Source organism: Athene cunicularia, assembly GCF_003259725.1.
Source record: "Athene cunicularia isolate RWA chromosome 2 unlocalized genomic scaffold, athCun1 chr2_part1, whole genome shotgun sequence".
In the NCBI taxonomy this organism is placed as follows: Eukaryota; Metazoa; Chordata; class Aves; order Strigiformes; family Strigidae; genus Athene; species Athene cunicularia.
In genome coordinates this window covers 121,965,166-121,984,514 of record NW_020799095.1, presented here as the reverse complement: position 1 = coordinate 121,984,514, position 19,349 = coordinate 121,965,166, and the positions used below count along the sequence as shown (strand labels likewise).

Genomic DNA, 19,349 nt, shown 5'->3' with positions numbered 1-19,349 from the left:
TTTTTGCATTTGTATCCAGCTGCCAGCCATTTATTTGTGTGTGTATTCATATAGAGAGATATATGAGAGTGTGTTTGTACATATATGTGTGAGTATATGTTGTTGTACAACCTGAAAGGGGACTACTCTTATGCTTAAATGTTAATATAGGCCTGATCTTTCCACAGGTTAACAGCATCTTGCAAGATGAAGTCTTTACACCTGCTCAATCAACAGGATGGAGATCTAGCTGTTCTTTTGCAGGACAAGCAAGCAGCCCATGTTTTGCACAGAAGTCCCAGTTTTAAGATGAAATTTTGCCTTTTGTGGTATAAAATGCACTATGCAGATTGAGAGAGCATGACTATTTTCCTTAAAAACCACATTGATATGATAAAGGAGCAGGATTTCTTCAAGAAGAAGGGAAGGAATGGATCCATCCCTATATTCTCAGGTGCAGGCAATGAATGGGGAGAAGAATACTTAGAATTGCTGTTATTCTTAATTTTTGTGGAACAATTTAATTTACTAATTGTTCATTTACTAAACATTATACTTAGATATGTAGAAGGCTATTTTTCCCATTTTACAAAAGAAAATACTGAGACAGGGTAAACAACATGTTGTGTCAAACAAAGAGCTAGAATGTTGTTACTCACATCATTTTATGTTCTTCCGTACTTACTAGGTGACTTCTAATGACCTTGAAAAGTTAAACTCTATTAGTAATGATATAGATTGGTGAAATACTGGAGTGTTCCAATTGCATTTTGAGAATGATGTGCCCTGAGTGTTTAGAAGGTGTACTGTGATGCAGAAGATGTTTCACTAGCTTGTTAGGAGCAAGTCTTTGTGAAAGGCCTTACACCCCATCTACTATTTTGATTTCTTTAAAAATTATAGAAAATGCAAATAAGCGTATCAGACTTGTTACAGAAATCATGATTTTCTGCTTGTTCAGGGTTGCTGATTGTTGTCAGGGAGAAGTGCTATTCAGAGCTCTCTGGGTCTTTGCCAGGTTGTTTGCTTTCTTTGCAGATAGGTTTTCCCTTTTTTGTTTGTGTGTCAAGAGGGAAATGAAGCCCATCTTGTGAGAGAGTAATAAGAGTATAATTTAAGAATTTTCCTCATCCCTTATCACTGTCATTGTCAGATTCAAGAGAGTACACATATCTGAGACCATGGAGCTCCCAAACAAGATGTCCTGGAAGCAAGACTAAAGCCATTGCATTTCCTTGGGAAATAGGTGGTTAAGACATTCTCTAAGGAGGGAGAGATCATACAAAGCAGTAACGGATGCAGATACTTGTCAGAAAAAAAAAAAAATCAGGAAAGGGACAGGACCACTATCCACAACCCTAGGTGGTGAGGTATGCAGAAAACACAACAGAAGTTTACTGCCAAGGGATTTGCAGATGTGGGACCAAAAGAATAGTGGCCCCAGGGTGAGGTAAGAAAGGCTGATTCCACAAATCATGATGGAAGTATGAGGACAGGTTCTGTACAAGGTAACTCTATGGGATTTTCTTTTCCTGTGCAAAGCTTGGGTTGTAATATATATATGAATAACATAAGCACCAGAGTCTGGAAATATAATGAGTGTGTGTTATTTCCATCAGAATGGAAATCACAAGAACTGAAAGATAGCTGCTTGCTTCTTCATGGGAGGTTAGTTTTTATTTTGTTTGAGCCTTTTTGCTGATTTTGAACCTTTTGAATAGATCCTGTTATCCATTTAACCATTTGTCCTTTTAAATTAATATCTTGTTAAAATGGATCTCTTGTATTTTCATATTTTTTTTTTTTCTGTGGAAATTACACAAATCCATGCTCCTCTAGTTTGGATATCGTATACTTTTATAATAATGTTGTAGTATGTAAGGTCAAAAAAGCCATGGATCATTGAATCTGATCTTATATAAATCCTGCAGTTTGCTCACTTTCACCCATTTACACCCCTGTCTGTAATTTAAATTTAGATTTGGCCAAATTTATGTTTCAGAAAGACATTGACCTTGATCTGAGGAACTGAAGTTAGCAATGTATTTATTTCCAAGTTTGGTCCAACTGTTAATAACTCTCACGATTAAACACTTATTTTTAGTTCAGCTTTGCTGAGACCCACTTGCAGAGGTAAGGATTTGAATAAGATGAGCTTTTCTATTCAGCATTTGTGACACTTGTCTCCAAGTGTCTAACAGACACTTGTCTAACAGACACTTGTCTGTTAGAAAAAATGCTATGTCATGCTTGTATGCTGAGGATACAGAATATTTAAATAGGCCATGAAACAAGGGAAAAAGGAAAGTCACTTGTAAGTCTCTTGTAACGAAGTGTTGCAACATAAGTAATCTGATATTATAGAAAGGGCAGTGACTTTGTGTGTATGACCCTACGAGAATCCTGTCTAATGTAGACTGCCTTATTTGCTGTGGTAATACTATATGACTTTTCTGCTTTTCATGTCCACCTGATGGGGAATCTCAGTATGAGAGGTAAATAAATTGAAGGCAGCATGCTATGTCAATGCAGAAGTGAGACTTCAAGAATAAAGACAAAGTTTATAACTAAAACTAGTATCCAACTATGAAGATATTTAAAGATTCCTAGCCACAAGCATGTGCTCAGCATGTCCTCTATTTCCAAAGGTTTTAAAATACATTATAACATACTGATATTAGGGCTATATCAATGTCTTCAACAGCACAGATGTAACTGTGTTTCAAGTCTTCAGGTGAAGTGAAAGGATGTAGGCCATTCACCCGAGTAATATAATTTCACTTAAAATTAATGTCAACCTTAAAAGAAAATATTTAGACAACATATGTTTCTAGTTTACTTATGTCTTGTTAGAATTATGTTAGAGTTCATCAGATATAATAGTGGCATGGTATAAAGGCAAATTAATTTTAACTCTGGGCTAAGAGCTACAGGTAAGAAATAGTTGTCTAATGGTATTTTCCTTTCCTGTACAGTGATGGCCAATTTGTACCCTATCAGTCTTGTTGCTGGTGATCTTATTCTCCCCTTATATCATCCTCTTTCCTCTATTCCCCCTGTATAATAGGGGAAAAAAAGGTAGAGAGATATCTTTCACTCTCTGGAGACTTCACAGTACATCTTGTGGTCAGAGAACACGTGAAAACCCTTGAGCACCAATGTTTTGCATATAGCGCCAGCAGCAGTAATTGGGTCCCAGTTGTTATTGCAGTGGAGGAAGGAATTGTCTGTCATTCCTATAGCAGCTTGAAAACTTGCTCCTCAATCTGCAAGTGACCCATGGTGTGAGGTAATGGGAAGAGAGACAAACTTTAAACAGTTTTTATTTGGATTCAGTTGAATGCTAGGTGAAGATTCAGGCTGGCTTTTTTTTTCCCCCAAATATTTCTCTCAGCCCAAGATGAGAAGCAAAGTCTCATACTTCATTGTTCCTTTTTCTTCCCCACAGCAGCATATTTTAAAGATGGAAATTCAGTTATCTGTATTTCCTTACTTTTGTCAGTTTGGGTCATAGCCTTAATGTTACTTAAACAGTTTCTTTAAAGTAATGGAGCCCTTAATATAGACTTAATAAAGCAATGTAAGGCAGTATGGATTTCCTTCTGTCTAAGGTTCAGAGGCCTTTATCTGAATAATACATTAGATACTTTTATTCACTGGTGAGGCTTCGTAACAGGAAAAACTTTGAAGGGAACGTCTATCCTATCATTAAATTGATAATAGACATGTTCTTTACTTTTTATCCCTTTTGTAGCACATCTTTTACCTCTGACAGGTTTCTCTCGGAATTAAACAGGGACCATAGGATACTTTTACCAGCATATAACGATGTCGTCTCCTAACCTGTTGCAAGCATAAATAACTGTGCTGAGGAAAACCTTATCAAAAGGTTCTTTGATACTTGCATGTTACTTGTATTGTTATTATATGCAGTGCTGTAATGTAAAGTACAATACCATTTTAATAATTCTTTTCACTGTAAGAGAGATACATAAACATAAGTTCATTTTAAGGTTTAATTCAAACTTGCTTCTATGAAATGTATGTTGACATTATTATAACAAATTCAGATTTAGTGATACCTGTATAACTAATCTTTCACCTCCCCACTGCCCCAAGTTGAATATCGTTGTGCCTTCATTTGAAAATAGAAGACTTTTAAATGGGTTTTAATATTCCAAAACACAATGATGCTTCTAACATATGAATAACAAAGAAAGCAAATGCAACTGTTACACCCAGAATGCCATTCTCTGTATCTTGTTTTCTTTTGTATGCGTATGTAATCCCAGGTTTAGAGATCTTGCAAAGATCCACCAAACTGCCGATTAATTGTTAATAATACCTGTTAATCAGTTCATGCTGTTGAAGAAGAGTGAGAATGACTTGGCTTTCCTTGTTCAGATTCATAACCAAGCCATTTTCCCTATTTAATCTATGTTCATCTTTTGCACTTCTCAGTAAGCCCTCTAGCAAAGGTGTTTCAGATGAAGAGCTGCAAAAATACATAAAATTCTGGACAAAGTTGTAAATACTGTTTCTGCTAAACATTTCAGCCAAAGTCTCAGCTGGTGTAGACCAAAACAACTTCAGTAAGATGTTTTGTGTTTGCCATAAAATCTGACCTAAAAGGCCTGATAAAAGTGAATATCTGATTCTTCTGATTGTATCTTAGCACTCTGATGTGCATCAACATTAAAAAGAACAGAATATGAAAAAACAATTTAAGAACTGGTCCAAATTCCTCATTCTAGAGGCAAAGAAGACAAGTTATCTAGATATTTCCAGGTTCCATCTGTGATAGTAACAAGTTTTTGCATGGTTTTCAGTGAGAAAAAGAAATTTAGCAAGAACCTCTCACTGTGAAATGTCTGATTCATACTTTTTGTCATTCAAATAGTAAAATCTTTCGGGTTCATTTTGAACAACACTTTATGTTGTTCATAGATATATATTCTGATTTGAACTGAGTCTGAACTCGGATAAGAAGTGTTTTCAGCTAAGTTATATACTACTTCAAATCCAAACTGGAGTGAATATTGTTTTGCAAAAGCTATTGTTGCTAGTTTTGGAAAAATAACTGTTCCTATTCAGTTTCTTAAAAGAATATAATTTGCCATAATTTATGGTTAAAAATTGGCAAAAACCCTACAGTTCTTTCCACAATGAACAGTAACTCCAACTATTTGTAAAGTTAAGTTAAAAAACCCAAGCATGTTAATTCAAGTAAAGTGTGTCGGCTGCCTTATTCTCTTCTATTTGAGTTATATCATGAAATGAATAACATTATTATCTGCAAATGATCATATTGGGTTGAGCGCAGCATGCATAATTTTGGTTTTGTTACCGGTTTTATTTATTTGTAGCTTTGTGTAGTGGACTCAATGGGTTTTATCAATTGCAGGTCCATACTGAAATGCATAAAATAGCAATTGACTTATTAATGAAGTTAATATTTCTTACTGCTACTGGCTAAATACTGTGTGAAAATTTGGCCATTTAGTTTGGTATTCTTGTAGATGCCATAAACTTCTTGAAAAAAAAGTTGAAACAGAGGGATCCATGAGAACCAGCTATGAAAATAACTGATACATTCCCTTTTGCAGTTCATCATGTAGCAAGAAGTGAGAATATATCTCCCAAAAGCTAGGAATACACATTAGTCTGTAAGCCTCTCTGTAATGAATAATTGCTTTCTGCTTTTAAAAATTATCTTTGAACTTTAAATATTTTTTTATATATATATATCATGTTAATATAATTTAATCACTTCATATTTCAGTTTTGATCAGTTCCCTTCTTTTAACTCAATAGAACTTTTATAATTCAAACAGAAGTGTTTCTAGAACTGATGTTGACGCTGAACTTAGCAACTTTTTCCAAGGAATTTATTAGTGAAGGAAACTGGAGGTGAAAGGGGCTATTATTGATTTCAAAGTTAATGAGCTTGATTATTTACTTTAGTCTTAAATTTGAGCCAGATAACTTAATAATGTCACTAAGTTTATAGCCGATTCATAAACATATATTGGGATGGGAAAGTTCACAGTCTTTTATAGATGCCTGAATGGACTTTCCAGGTGTCCAGAAAACATTATTAACCTTTAGTGTTTCAGTTTCAAACCTAAAGCTAACAGAATTACTGGACTGATTGCAAGAGAGCAATTTTGAAATGAGTGGATTAGATAAGGCAGAAAGAGGCCTGGAAAGACAGAAAGCTATTCCCTCCTTGTACATCTCCCTACTTTGTGAACCAGAGGAAGCCGAATTCATCTGAGATATGAAAATGAGATACAAGAAAAACAACATGGCTATACTGGAGTATGTTGCTGAACTGTTCAGTACTTCCTGATGAATGAGACTATTATTCTGGGAGTTCATGACAAAAAGCCCTTCCTTTGTTGACAAGGGGACTCTCTGTTGAAAATTCATATTCAGATATATAAAAAAAAAAAGTTGGCCAGCTGATGCTTGGCTTGTCAGTAGGGAATAACTTTTGATCATGGTGTGGATAAGATCTGGCTGACACCCAGTCCCTCTGGGAAAGAATATATTTATTCAAACAGAAGACTGAGCTTTCTGGAAGAATCATTTAGACAAAGCCTTTTAAACATGCTGCTCCAAGTGATCCTGCTCTCTAGTCCCTCAGTCTGCAGCACCGAGCTCCCAGGTACTAGTGAACATAGCAATGCATTGATGACATGTCAGAGGGGTTAATTTTGCGACCGTACAGGACCAGGAGTTCTTAATCAGTGAAACAAATAAACACTAAAATGCACATAGAAATAATGTGGAAACACTGAAATTCCAGAATAGTGGAAGAGAAGAAAATATTAAAAAACAGGGAAACCAGGTCCTCTCGTTCCATGTCAAGGAATATATTTGACTTTTCTGATGTGCTGCTAAGTTTTCTGTCACCTGCATAATCAAGACAAGGTTGTGTCAGTTCTCAGCACGGTAACACCACTAAGTCTGGATGGGATTCTGGGACGAAAAAAGAAGGGACTTTCCTAATCACAGGAATTTTTCCTTACTACTAAGATTTCCTTTAACTAACAACAGTGTCTCATATATCTAGTGGGAAATTTTAGATAGTCTAAATATAGCAGGAGTTAATGCCTGTTTCACCTATGTTTTTCTGCTTCTAATGCATCATAAATATTAACTTTCACTCAGCAGTGGAAGTTTCTGCACTGTAAAGTCTCTCGTGACTGAAACTTTGCAAATTCAGTCTCAAACTAAACAGCCAAGCACAGTTAACTATTTTACAGTTATATAAAGCATGTGGGCTCATTTAAACTTTGTGCTCATTTAAATGGATGAAGATAGAAACTTGGCTTAGCTTTTCATCCTTGAAGGAAAACCAAATACAAATATGGAAAACAATGGTTGTTTCAAAACTGAGCTATCTGCATTTTTGCATATTGGTGTTAGATTACTATACTTTTTCACTGTATTTAAAGCTTGTGTTGAAAATACTTTTACACCAAAAAAAGAGATTGCTTTTTTACAGTATTACTTGTTATTCGGGCATTTATTAGAAACTCCCTTAATTGGAGAAGCAGTAGTTAGCAATTTACGTTACTGACCCTGAAGTTAAAACTGAGTTAATTACACCCACCTTATTAATAACTCAAATAAAGAGAGCTCAGTAAAACATTGCTATTTAAAGAACCAAACTTTCCTTTTGTTTTAGTCTTCTGTAGATCACAGAGCTTTGGTTTATGTGGCTTTTTGTTCCTCAAGGACATTTGAGATAGGAGAGCACTTCAAAAAAAATCAGTGTCACTTTAGGAGAGATAATTTCTCTTTGCTACAACTTTAGTGGCACTTTTCCCTGTCTCATTTGCTTTTTAGAGAAGGAAAGAAAAGTTTTTGCTTGCCTTTTTTCCATTCTTCAGAATTATTTAGTGATCACAGGAAGTTTAAAATTTATGAGGAGTACAAGATTATCTGTTAAATCCATACTTAGGTGGGATATGAAGCTCTAGTTTTTAGAATTTCTTTGCTATTAAATACCTCATTATTTAATTGTAATGTATATGGCTTTTAGGCCATACTCACACATTGTTTTTGCTTCCAGATTTTGCTCTGTGACCTGGGGCAAATCACTTAACCTCTCTGTGCTCCCACTTACTCATCTGCAAAATGGGCAAAATAGAATTAACCTAATAAAGATTCACATTTGTCTTGTGCATTATCGTTAATGGGGATGTGAATCATAATGGTGGAGTGCTTTGATGTCCCCAGATGATGCTGTAATCATGAAACTATTATTTTATATTTGGGCAAAATAGTTGAAAATGGATCTGCATAAACTATGCAGGAATAAACTATATGTCTAAATAATTGAATGCAGTTGTTAAGCTGCTAGTGGCCCATGAAGAGATTGTGAAGCTGTTCCTATGTACAGATACCTCACAGCTTGGTTTTTGCTGAATTTGGCTGTTCCACCTAACTTTTATATTAATAGGGCCTAAATCAGACCTAAAGTTCTTTTGTTCCTCATCATTGATTTTCTTTAGCAGCATTAAAAAGTTTTCAGTTTATGTCATTTGAACATAGACCCCTGGTGGAATAAAGGGCCAGAGAGAAAGGGCAGTGTGATTTGAGGAGGGGACAGCAGCAAGAAGATTATGATGCTGTAATCGTCATGCTCCATGCTGAGGTTTTCCTCTTTTGGACACTGTAAGCTCCTACAGAAAGCTCTAGGGGTAGTAAAAGCACCTGACAGGAACAAAATCTGCTGCCCTTCATTTCTAAGTGAGCACCACCTCCAAACCTAGCTGTTGCCTTTTCACTTCCTTGTTTCTTTGTGTCCTGACAGCAATCAGTGAAGGAGTTTCATATAATATTAGCTGACGATCATGAGCTTATGTTGTGTGTTTCTAACCTATAGTATACTTTGAAGAAGAAATCCTTGATGTGCAAGTTTGAGTCACTGTCAGCTGTGCTGCCAGAGATGTAGCCTGCTTCCAGGCATTGCTTCACTGCCGGAGTCTTGTATTTCTCCTAGCAAAGCTGGGACCTCTGCCAGATGCTGAATTCCTCATGGCCCCAGCTACACAGAGGGCAATGATTTTTTATAAAGACACCAATAGAAATGTTGTGAAACTCTGTATTACCACTGGGATATAGTCTGGAGTCATTCTGGATCTCAGGAGTGTGAATCCACATCAGAGGGAATCCTTCAGGTTCTCCTCCAAAATAATGACTATAGTTATGCATTAAAATATCATGAACATAAGCAAAGTCTTATTCTTGTGTTGACTATTAGATAAAAAGCCTGTGCGTATTTCAATGCCAACACTTTTTTTTTTTTTTTTTTTTTTTCACTTAAAAAGACCCTGGACAATAGTGCTGCTGAAAATATTAGACTAAAATGACTACTGCTTTACCTTTCTCAAACTGGACATATACCAGTGTTCATTATGTCCTCTACAAGAGCATCTTACTCATTTTTCCATGTTAACACCTTGTGTTACTTCCTGGCCCAGCAGAAACATTTTCCACTGAGCATTTGTGAAGTCTCATGATACTGAAAAACAAAACTTCTGTTAAGCCACTCAGCAATATAAAATATGTTTCTGAAGTAAAGAAGTCTAGGCCTCAGATACCTTCAAGAAAAGTGCATCCATTTACTTAACATGTCATTCCTTATTCTGTAATAAATGTGATTCTGTCACACATTTTACTGATTAATCTTATGGTCTTATAAAAAATATTTGCCAGTTCTATTTGTACTAAAAACTACCTAAGCCAAATCCACAACTCTCAGCCAGAAAAATGTAATTGTTAACTGATACAGTCATATGGCTTGTCAATCTTAAATTTATTGGTTTATTATTTTTTTCTCACCAACTCTTTAAAGTGTGAGAAAGAATGTGAGAGAGAAGGTATCAGGTTAAAGCAGTCATTCCACAATGAAAAATAATGCCTCCTAAAAAGAGGCTTGTTTCCTAATCCCTCTGAATATATTTGTTAATATAATTTTAAAAGTACCTTGAATCTCAAGATACCTAAACTTCTATAATTTGTCCCAGAAAGCATACTAATTTTTTGATGATAAATTTTCCAATTGTCAGCTTCAAATCATATGAATTGCTGATCCTTCCCAGTTTACCTGTTAATTAAGGAAATGTATTCAGTGATAATGGAGAGACATTTGAAGAAGGGAGATAATTAAAACTTGTTCTTCTTTTTCTATCTCGTTGCATTTTCCCCACCCTGTTGCTCATTCAAAACTGCTTCCTTGTTTTCAACTCCAAAAGGGCATCTCTTTCTCAAATCTACCTCACTATCCATTGAACAGAATGCATATTTTCCTGCATAATCAATGGATCCCAGAGCATCTCTCTCAGAATTAGTACAGTATTATAACATCATGAAGTCTCAGTAACTGTAATTCTGCCTTTACTGAGCCCTGGACTACCCACACTACATTGTGCTGTAGCTAACTGCAGTAATGTTACCCTTTAAGGGAAAAATACAAAAAATTGTCTTTAGTAGTGTGTTGAAAGAGGAACCTAAGGAACTACCAATTGGACCTTTGTCCTGTCTGAGCTGTGGCAGTTAGCAAAAGAGAAGTAGGCAGGTCACTGACGCTCCTTCCATGTGCAATAGCTAAAATCTCTCCTTGGATGCAAATTCCACTTGTCCACAATAATCTCAAGTGCTGTTGGAAGTGAGTTGAACCAGAAATAGAAAGTAAAAATAGGAATGAGGTAGTCCATCTGCTGAAAATTATATCAATTCTTGAATGAGATAACTCAGACAGAAGAATTATTTATTTATTTATTTATTTATTTTCCTCACATATTTAACTTTTGACTCTGCTGTTCTGTTTGGTTGCATTCTATCCTGTTCAAGGAATGAAAATATTTTCTTCTTTCTGGAAACATGGGCCTGAAGCCCATATGGGCTGCCCCATAGTAATGATTATAATCTTTTTTTTTTTCAAGTTTTTATAGTCTTTGTGCAATGCTTTTATGTTTGATGTGTTGTGACTAGCACGGGTTAAAGCTTAAGCTGTATCCCTGCAATACTCTATCTGTAAGAACAACATTTGCTGTTGATGTATTATAGCTAACCATTTCACATAATGGTGTGACCTACCTTTTACCCAGCACAAATATACGATACACATACCACTCCTGAAAAAAGAAGCATTTTTTCCCCAGTGCTGTAACATAAATGGTCTCCATGTTGTGATGATGGACTAGTCTTCACCTCCTCTGTGTGTGTACGAAAAGCCCTCTCCCCCAAGGCTCTGTTTTGTTTATGCAGTGCAGTGAAAAGCAGGGCTTTTTAGCTGAGGAGCCCTGAAATGCTGGTAGGATTTCTATTGTCCAAATTACTGAAATGGTCTTCTGGGAGATACAGGCCTTTCAGCTTATTCAGAAGAGGAGCACCGTCTAGACATCCAGTGTTACGGCTGATGATCTTTCCAGAGGCAATAGGTTCAAACAGGATTGCAGTACTGTTTGCCTAGGAAAGTCTGGGTTTGTTGAGATCCAGAAATCTGAAACACTAAGTTTCTTCCCCTGGTAGGCATAGGGACTGTGTAAGTGATTGTGTGTTGAGGCATGTGATTTGTTTTCAAACAGCTTAAGTGAACTGTGGAAGTAGGGGTAAATCTTTACAGATATTTTCCTTTAATATATTTGAATGTATATGTAAATATGCAAACCTCAGGAATTTGAGAATCTTTCATTAAAGCAAGTCCTATTAAATATACTCCTCTTTTACCCCTTCATTACTTTTCAGTGTTCTTTTCTATCCCAAGAAGAATACTCTTAATCTCTTGTGGAAACAGTGCTGCAAAGGACAGCAAAGGAAAAACTGGACATCACTGAAGAAGGCAGATGAGGTAATTAGGTCTGGAATAAAAAGTGCATGTTTTGGGTATTACTCTAATGCTTTCACCAGCTACTCTTCCCTCCCACCTGAACTCAGCAAGCCAGTGATGTCTATGCTTGCTTAATTATAAAGCTTCATTATTTCCTATACCACAAAGTCTGCTTTTTGTTTTTATAAGGACTTGGCATAATCCTTTTTTGTAAATGCCAAGAACAATGCCAATTAGCCTGTGGGTAATGGTGATCAATTGTAGCAGAAAGAAGTCAAGTCTGAAGTCATACAGCTGTTTGTGCACGTCCTGCTTTGCCCTGTGCAGATCTGTGCTGAGTTATCCAATGCCTCTATCCTGAACGAGCAATAATCTACCAAACTCTCTATAACTGACCAAAAGGAGAGCATCCAATTATCCTGCAGAATCAGAGGCGTGATATATGCATCTGTATATATAGCCCACATTTTGCAGCCTGGAGACACACAGAGTATCACGCTGTTTTCTACCCTTTTCAGTACTGGCTGGCGTTTTCTGAATGGAAAGTTTAAAATGTGCACTCTTCCAAGCAGGACAACCACAAAGAAGCTTATTACTGCAGCAAGTATTTTTGGAAATAGAGCCCTTCCCTTTCACATTCCTTATGCTAATGTTCTTTAAACACCAGTTTAAATGCATATTGCCACTGGCTCCTTCTCTTAATTAAACTTCCAGCATTTCTAGACCATGTCCTACTCTTCCCTTACCGTGTGCCACACATTCTCGTATCAGACGTTTGTAACCTTACTGGAACAGTCTGCTTGCTCCAGAATTATCTGGCAGTCCTGCATCAGTCTATTTATTCCATCACATGATTGTTTTAGTGTTGTTTGAAGCACTATTTTGGAGCCAGACATAATCATATTATACAGTTCCTCACCTTATTAACTGACAGAGAACTGTTCCCCATTAGACAATTGATCCTGGGCAGATGAAGCCATTAAAAACAGTACTAATTAGCTGAAGAGTGGAGACAGTAATACAGGCTGCATCACTTCCTTTCATGCTTAGGGAAGTTCATGTTCCAGACAAATAATAACTGATATGTAGTCTTCCTTAATTGTGGTTGTTAACAGCCAGTATTATAATGACAGGCTGACAATCTCTGTCTAGCCTATTGTATGTTTATTTCTGAACCCAGGAACCACTGAATAACATTTTTGGTTTAACTCAAACTTCACAGAATATGCTTTAAATGTCAATGTAATGAGAGCTGGGCAGCTAACCTTAACTTATGAGTTATTCCTTACAAGTCTCCAGGTGTCAGCTGTTTGTCTTGGAAGGCTGGGTGCTCATAATTACGAGGAATTATGGCATGATACATTAGAATAAAATAAACATATGATTTGAATGGGAATCCAAAATATATTGTATTAGATCCATAAGCAGGAATGCTAACTAAATTTCAGTGTACCAACTGTAGCCTATAGGGTAAGAAAAGCATATAGTCTTTAAATAAAGTTTTGATTTTCTTCTCAAAATATGTGTTCTACTTTTAAAAATCTACATGCAAGATGCGCATGTATACATATGTGCATGTGGATGCATATGTAATGCCTTTATTACAGGAAGTTGGTAGCACCCTATAATTTGCAAAAAATATGTTTATTATTATCCTCTATCTTCACTCATAGTTGTACACAGTATTTCCTCCCGAGCTAAAAATCCTAGATTCAAGGTGATTTTATTTTTTTTAATTTCCTTCAGGTACTCTTTCAAAATGCTCAGCTGTCCTAAAATTCAACAAGCCAGAAAAAAAATCACAATAAAAGCAGAAAACAGTTGCAGCAAAAAGAATCAACAACTGGAACAGTAAGCAAGAAGCATCTTTAGCTGATTTGATAAAATTGCTTTTGATATTAAACAGTTTTAGCCATTATAAAACTAGATTGACTTCAAGATCTTTTTTCTCCTTTTCCATCAGTTCTTTAAGAGAAAATGAATCAAAAAATATAGAAACCCTACTCCAAGAAAATTAAATGCAATGTAAAAGAGATTAAAAGATGACAGATGCTGAAATTTTAAATATTACAGCTCTGACAATAACTAACTAAACATATTTGGTTTCTCACCATTTTCTTTGTTGTCCCTCTACTTACTGCTCTTCTGTTATCAAAACGTCCTGTATTTTTTGGGTTTGGGGGAGGAAGTTTGTGGCTTCAGAATAGTATTCTGAGTTAGTCAATTCAGATTTTATTGCTGACTGTGAGATCTTCATAGGTCTCTGACAGCCAAATCCCCTTTGCTCTGTTTGGATACTCAGTCCTATTAAAGCCTATCAGTGAAATTCTGGCCACAGTGAAATCAGTGGCAAGACTCCAATTAACTTTAAGGGAATGAGGATTTGTTAAGGGAATGAGGAACCTAAGATTGTATTGGCAGAAATAGCTTAGCAGTGAACAGGGGGAGAATATGTGGGGACAAGAACAATAGGTTATGATACTCTCTTACAACACAGATGGCTGTGATCCACAGAATGGGATGCATCCGGGGTCTTTTTGCCTTTTAGTAATGCAGTCATGCTCACTAAAATGATGAGTCACAGAGACCTGTACTAATTTATCTTTCTTCCTTCTTTGGAGGATGCCACATAGAACTATTTGGAGATAAAATTAGAAGGGTGCCTGTACATGCAGGTAGTCACACATACGTGGCCATAAGAAACAATTCTCTACTGATTTGGGCTCTGATGGGGTCAAAAATCTCTGCTGATTTTGATAGTATTTCTGAGATGTCCTTTGTCCTTCAAATGGGGAAATAGCTCCAGGAATTTGTGCACTGTGTATATTCACATGTAACACACTTTATTTTTGCATGCTAAACACAACTTTCTCAATATTATTTTTTTCTGTTTTATTTATACCATGTAAGTAATTAAAATTAAACCAAATATTATATGGAAAGCTGTTTGCTGGAATTAAATTAGAAGTTGAAGCAATGTCCTGCAAGAGCCTCACAGGCCAGAGCACAGGGACCTTCTGATTCAAGAAAATGGAAGATAATCGAAATCTCACCTGATGTATGTTCAAATTAGGGAATAGTTCTGACTGTTAACTAAAGAGAAAATATGGTGACGAATATAATAATACAAAAACCCTACAGAACTAATGAGTTAAGCTTTATAAGACATGAAAATCCCTCTTCACAAAAAAGGATGAGAAAGCAAGAGAAGATGGTTACTGAGGTACAGGGAAGAGCAGTGTACCTGTCATGCTAAAGAGTTACCTGTGTTCATACTTGTTCATTAGGAACTCATACTACTGTTTTGTCAAATTTTAAAAGGTCCATTTAGAAATTAATAAACCCCATAAAGAATATTTGAGTGTAGTAAGGTCTGTAATACATAAATATCTTTAAACTATTGATGTCCATAAAAATGAAAGCAAAACTAGATGTACGATTTACTGTGAAATATTAATATTAGTAGTAATATTAAATAATAATACAAAGACTTTAGTAAGCTTTCTGGATCAGATACTGTAAGTCATAGTAGCATCATTAAAGTCACAGAAATAATGCTGGTTTATTCCTCTAAAAATTGACCTATTGGCAGAACTTGATCATTAGAAGAAACCTCTGGTATGTTTTAATGTATATTCACCATCCCTTACAATTGTAGTTTCTCTGATAGAAAGATCAGGGAAGAAAAAATGCAGAGAACTGAGTTTTTGCAACTTGAAAAAAAACAGGGGAAATGATGCAATGTAATTAAAATGTTTTCCCAATAACAAGGGTCACAAAAACCTCAGCATTCTGTCTGATACATGGTCTCACTGTCTGGGTCAAACTTCTAGGGATAGTTATTTTTTTGGAGGAAGGTCACTGATTTGACTTTCTCTCAAGATTTTATCACATGTGGTTCTGTGTTGTCTTTTTTTCCTCTTTCACAGTCTTAAGACTTCTATTGTATAATAGTGTCCTTTCTGACCCAAATAATCTGAAATGAATGAACAAAGATAGTTCTGGGAAAAAAAAAAAAAAGACATTTGTCAAAAAAGGTGGTCACTGGATCTAGGCCTTTCACTCGCCCTGTGCTGATGGTGTTGATGGTATTGATGGTGTTTTCAAGCTGTCTGTCTAACTGGTCTAAGTCTTTTAACATGCCATTTCTCACTCTCTATCCTGCACTGTTTCTCCTAGTTGTCATTCAAATTGTTCCACTAAGAGAACAAATAAATGCATGCCATGAAAACTAGCAAGATGATATAATGAATGAGTTACAATAAATGCCCCCAGCATAAAACAATTATGTACCTGCTATTGTCAAAAACATTCAACATTCCCTTTGTTGAAAAGGAAACAGCTATAAATTATTCACTGGGGCACTGAAATTCTTTTCTTTTATTCTTTCTTTTTTTTGTGTGTGGCTTCCAATTAATTGTTCCCTGAACATCCCTAGGTATTTAGCTGAGGGTAAAAATTTACATACAGAGAATTTTAGCTGTTTCTTGGGATTGTCAGGCTGAGTGTCCAAATTAAAAAGAAAAAAAGTTTACCATATTTTCCTGTGTATAATCAGACCTTAGTTATAAAACAAGTCATTCAGGATCAGTACAGGTTATATGTGTCCAGGGGTAAATGTAAGTGGTATTTTAAGCCAGAGCCTCCCTCATTCCCAATAAGTCCCCAACCTCCACTGCCTTCAAGTCTCATTCCCATTTCAGAATTTTCTTCTTCCTGAAGTATGTACCCCAACTGCATGCTATCCTTATTTCCTTAATGACATTTTTGTGGTTTATCAAAGGGTATAGATTTCCTGAAGATTTTCAAGAAGCAGGGATTTTAAAGAGGCTTACTGAAGGTGCAGATTGTACAGTTGTGAAAACAAAAAAGAGAGTTTTTTTATATAAACACCCCCCCAAGTAAGAAGCTTCCTGCCAAACTGCCTTCATGCACTGAGTCCCAAAGTAATGTCAAAATGCAAAGCTGATGTTCTGTCCTGACTCAAGAAGCTGTGGGATTAGGTCCAAATGGAGTCCTTGTTGCTTTTTATTTTCAAAAACATAGACCATCTCAGCAGGGCATCTGGAATAATTTTTTAAAATGATAAAACTTCTTATTTTATTCAGGAATGAAAGTATGCTCATTTTATTGTAAGCAGTATTTAATTTTATTCTAAAGGTGGGTCAAATAAAAGCCCATTGTTCTGAATGGCACTAAAATATGCCAGCAAAAATGTCTCTGGATTTCTGGTGCTGTTAAAGGTCTTGTCCTTGTGCTTAGAGAATAACTTGTCCAAGCAGAAACAGTGATGCCCAGCTGCATATGTAGTTTTTGTAGCTTTCTGGGTGTGAAGGGAAATGTGTTCAAGGTAGGCCATGCAAGCTGACACAAGGGCTGTTGTTCCCTTGGCTCTACCTTTCCAAGACAAAGGACAATGTCTGCCACGTTTGGTGTATGAGTGCAACAGTCGATTTTACAGTCCAGCTGTAATTGTTAGACTGGACTATCTGTGGTAACCTAAGGCTTAAATGAGGAATAACCTCGGTTAAATGCATCTGGAATGTGTGAACCACACCATTAAACTAAGAGCACTGTAGTGGCAGAGAAAAGCTGCAATTACTTCCCAGCAGAATGCAGACTGTTCAAAGTTATATGCTCCTGGTTCACAAGTAACATGTGAGGAAGATGTGAGAGGCACTGGTCATGGAAAAGAAAACCGAAATACTGATTCAGTGTGAAAAAACCTACGGTCATTATGAAGCAATAGTCCAAAATCCCAAGAAAGGGAAGAATAGTACACTTTTTTATTCTATTGAATATATATTGTTTATTTGATATATGCCGATTAGACATATGTTGGTTTGTGGGGAATCAGCATCACTAATGGTTCACTAAAAGGAAATCCTATCCTTTAAACTACCAAAAGCCATCAGACATTATTCAGAGATACATGCCATAAGCCTGGCTCAACAGACACTTCTGTTTTAAGTCCCTTTGTAATCCAGTCCTATTCTATGTGAAACAGATGAAGTAAGAAGAGTACAATCAGTTTATGAAGAAAATTATGTGAGGTGGTTCTTGTGATGCTAGGAGAGTATTCTCAATGACTCAGGAGGTCCCTCCTGGTTTTGAGTCCCTGTAATTAAAGCAGCTCCAAAATCAGTGAAATTTATGGAGAAGATTAGCACGGCTGCATGGCTTTGTTATGCGCTGCTCACTGCCTGCACCAGAAATGTCTTTCACAATTTCAGTCAAAGTTGTTGTTGGGAACAGGACTTTAGCAGAAGTTTTGGATTAAAAGAAAATATTTCTTATATCAATATCCCCATCTGATCCATGAGGACCTCAATCATAAAACTAAATGGCATTAAGTGAGAAAAAAAATAGAGTAGGCTGATGTGTCTCTTTGGTTGCTGTTTGCTTAAAGACACTAAAGAAAGGAAGAAGTACTGATTACATTTACTGTGTGCTGTTGTTTTCTGATGTTCTAACGATCTTAAATATTTGCGGATTTTTGTCTGTTGAAAAGTGCAACATAAAAGGGAATATTTTGTTTAATGAGATTTATAACTAAACAAAAGTTACATTGATAATAAAGCTCCTCCTTAATTTGAAAATGATGTATATGTCCCCTATGAAACTGTCCTGAAAAATCTAAATGCTTAGAAACAGGAAAATAAATTGTTGTAGTTTCCATTTTTTTCCCATGTTCAAGCATATTTGACTTTACTTTACAGATAGTGTTTGAGTGACTAACCTCACATAACAGGAGCTTTCCTCAGTTGTTGGGTGGGGTTGAACTGAACTTTTTGTGTATTCAAGACAGCTCTGGCAGCTTTATACATATTAATTCAAAAGCTGATGCCCTGTTTAGTCATGTGTTGGCTCCTTGGCTCTTTGCTTCTTTATTTCTTCATGAGGATGCTTACATGTGAGTTTTGTAACCATTAAATGTAATTAATAGCAGAACATTGCTAGAAAGTCAGACATAATTGATTTCTTATTTTTTCTGTGCTAAAGATCAAGGGGCTATATCCTTCTTCCGCCATTATGCATGCAGAGCTATAGGAGAATGGACCCTCTGGGACAAGTCTAATATCCGGTACACTGCTGTCTACCAGATCCTTATTATAAAAAGCTTTCTACTCTAGCCAAGCTGTGAAAAAGCTCATGCTGCAGTGGCTGCAAAATGAGCAACTTTGATTACGTAGTCCCCATCAAGAGTAAGGTTATATGTTAGCAAATTGAATTCTTGAACAAGACCTATTCATCAAATAAATCTGAATAGCAACTGTTTTCAAGGAGATTACAACCCATTTTGGGGCAGTAAGAAAGGATGATATGTTTGATGAAGAGTTTGCTCTTGACTGTATCTGTTACTTGTAAAAATTAGAGCTAAGTGAATTTTTCCATGAATATTAAATCAAATGAATTTCAGAAGGACCACAAGTATTTAGGAACTCAAATGGGTGAACAGTTTGTGCCAGAAACAGACGATGTTTTATTTTAATGTTTTCAAGCAGGCAAAGATTAAATGATT

The 19,349-nt window shown here is 36.0% G+C and overlaps 1 long non-coding RNA gene across 1 annotated transcript; it reads left to right on the top strand.

Moving 5' to 3' along the window:
* The first annotated feature begins 1,258 nt into the window (after positions 1-1,258).
* LOC113476957 lies at positions 1,259-13,686 on the top strand. Its single transcript, XR_003397809.1, has 3 exons — positions 1,259-1,487; positions 11,765-11,848; positions 13,574-13,686. It is a non-coding gene; the product is annotated as an uncharacterized LOC113476957 (long non-coding RNA).
* Positions 13,687-19,349: the final 5,663 nt, after the last annotated feature.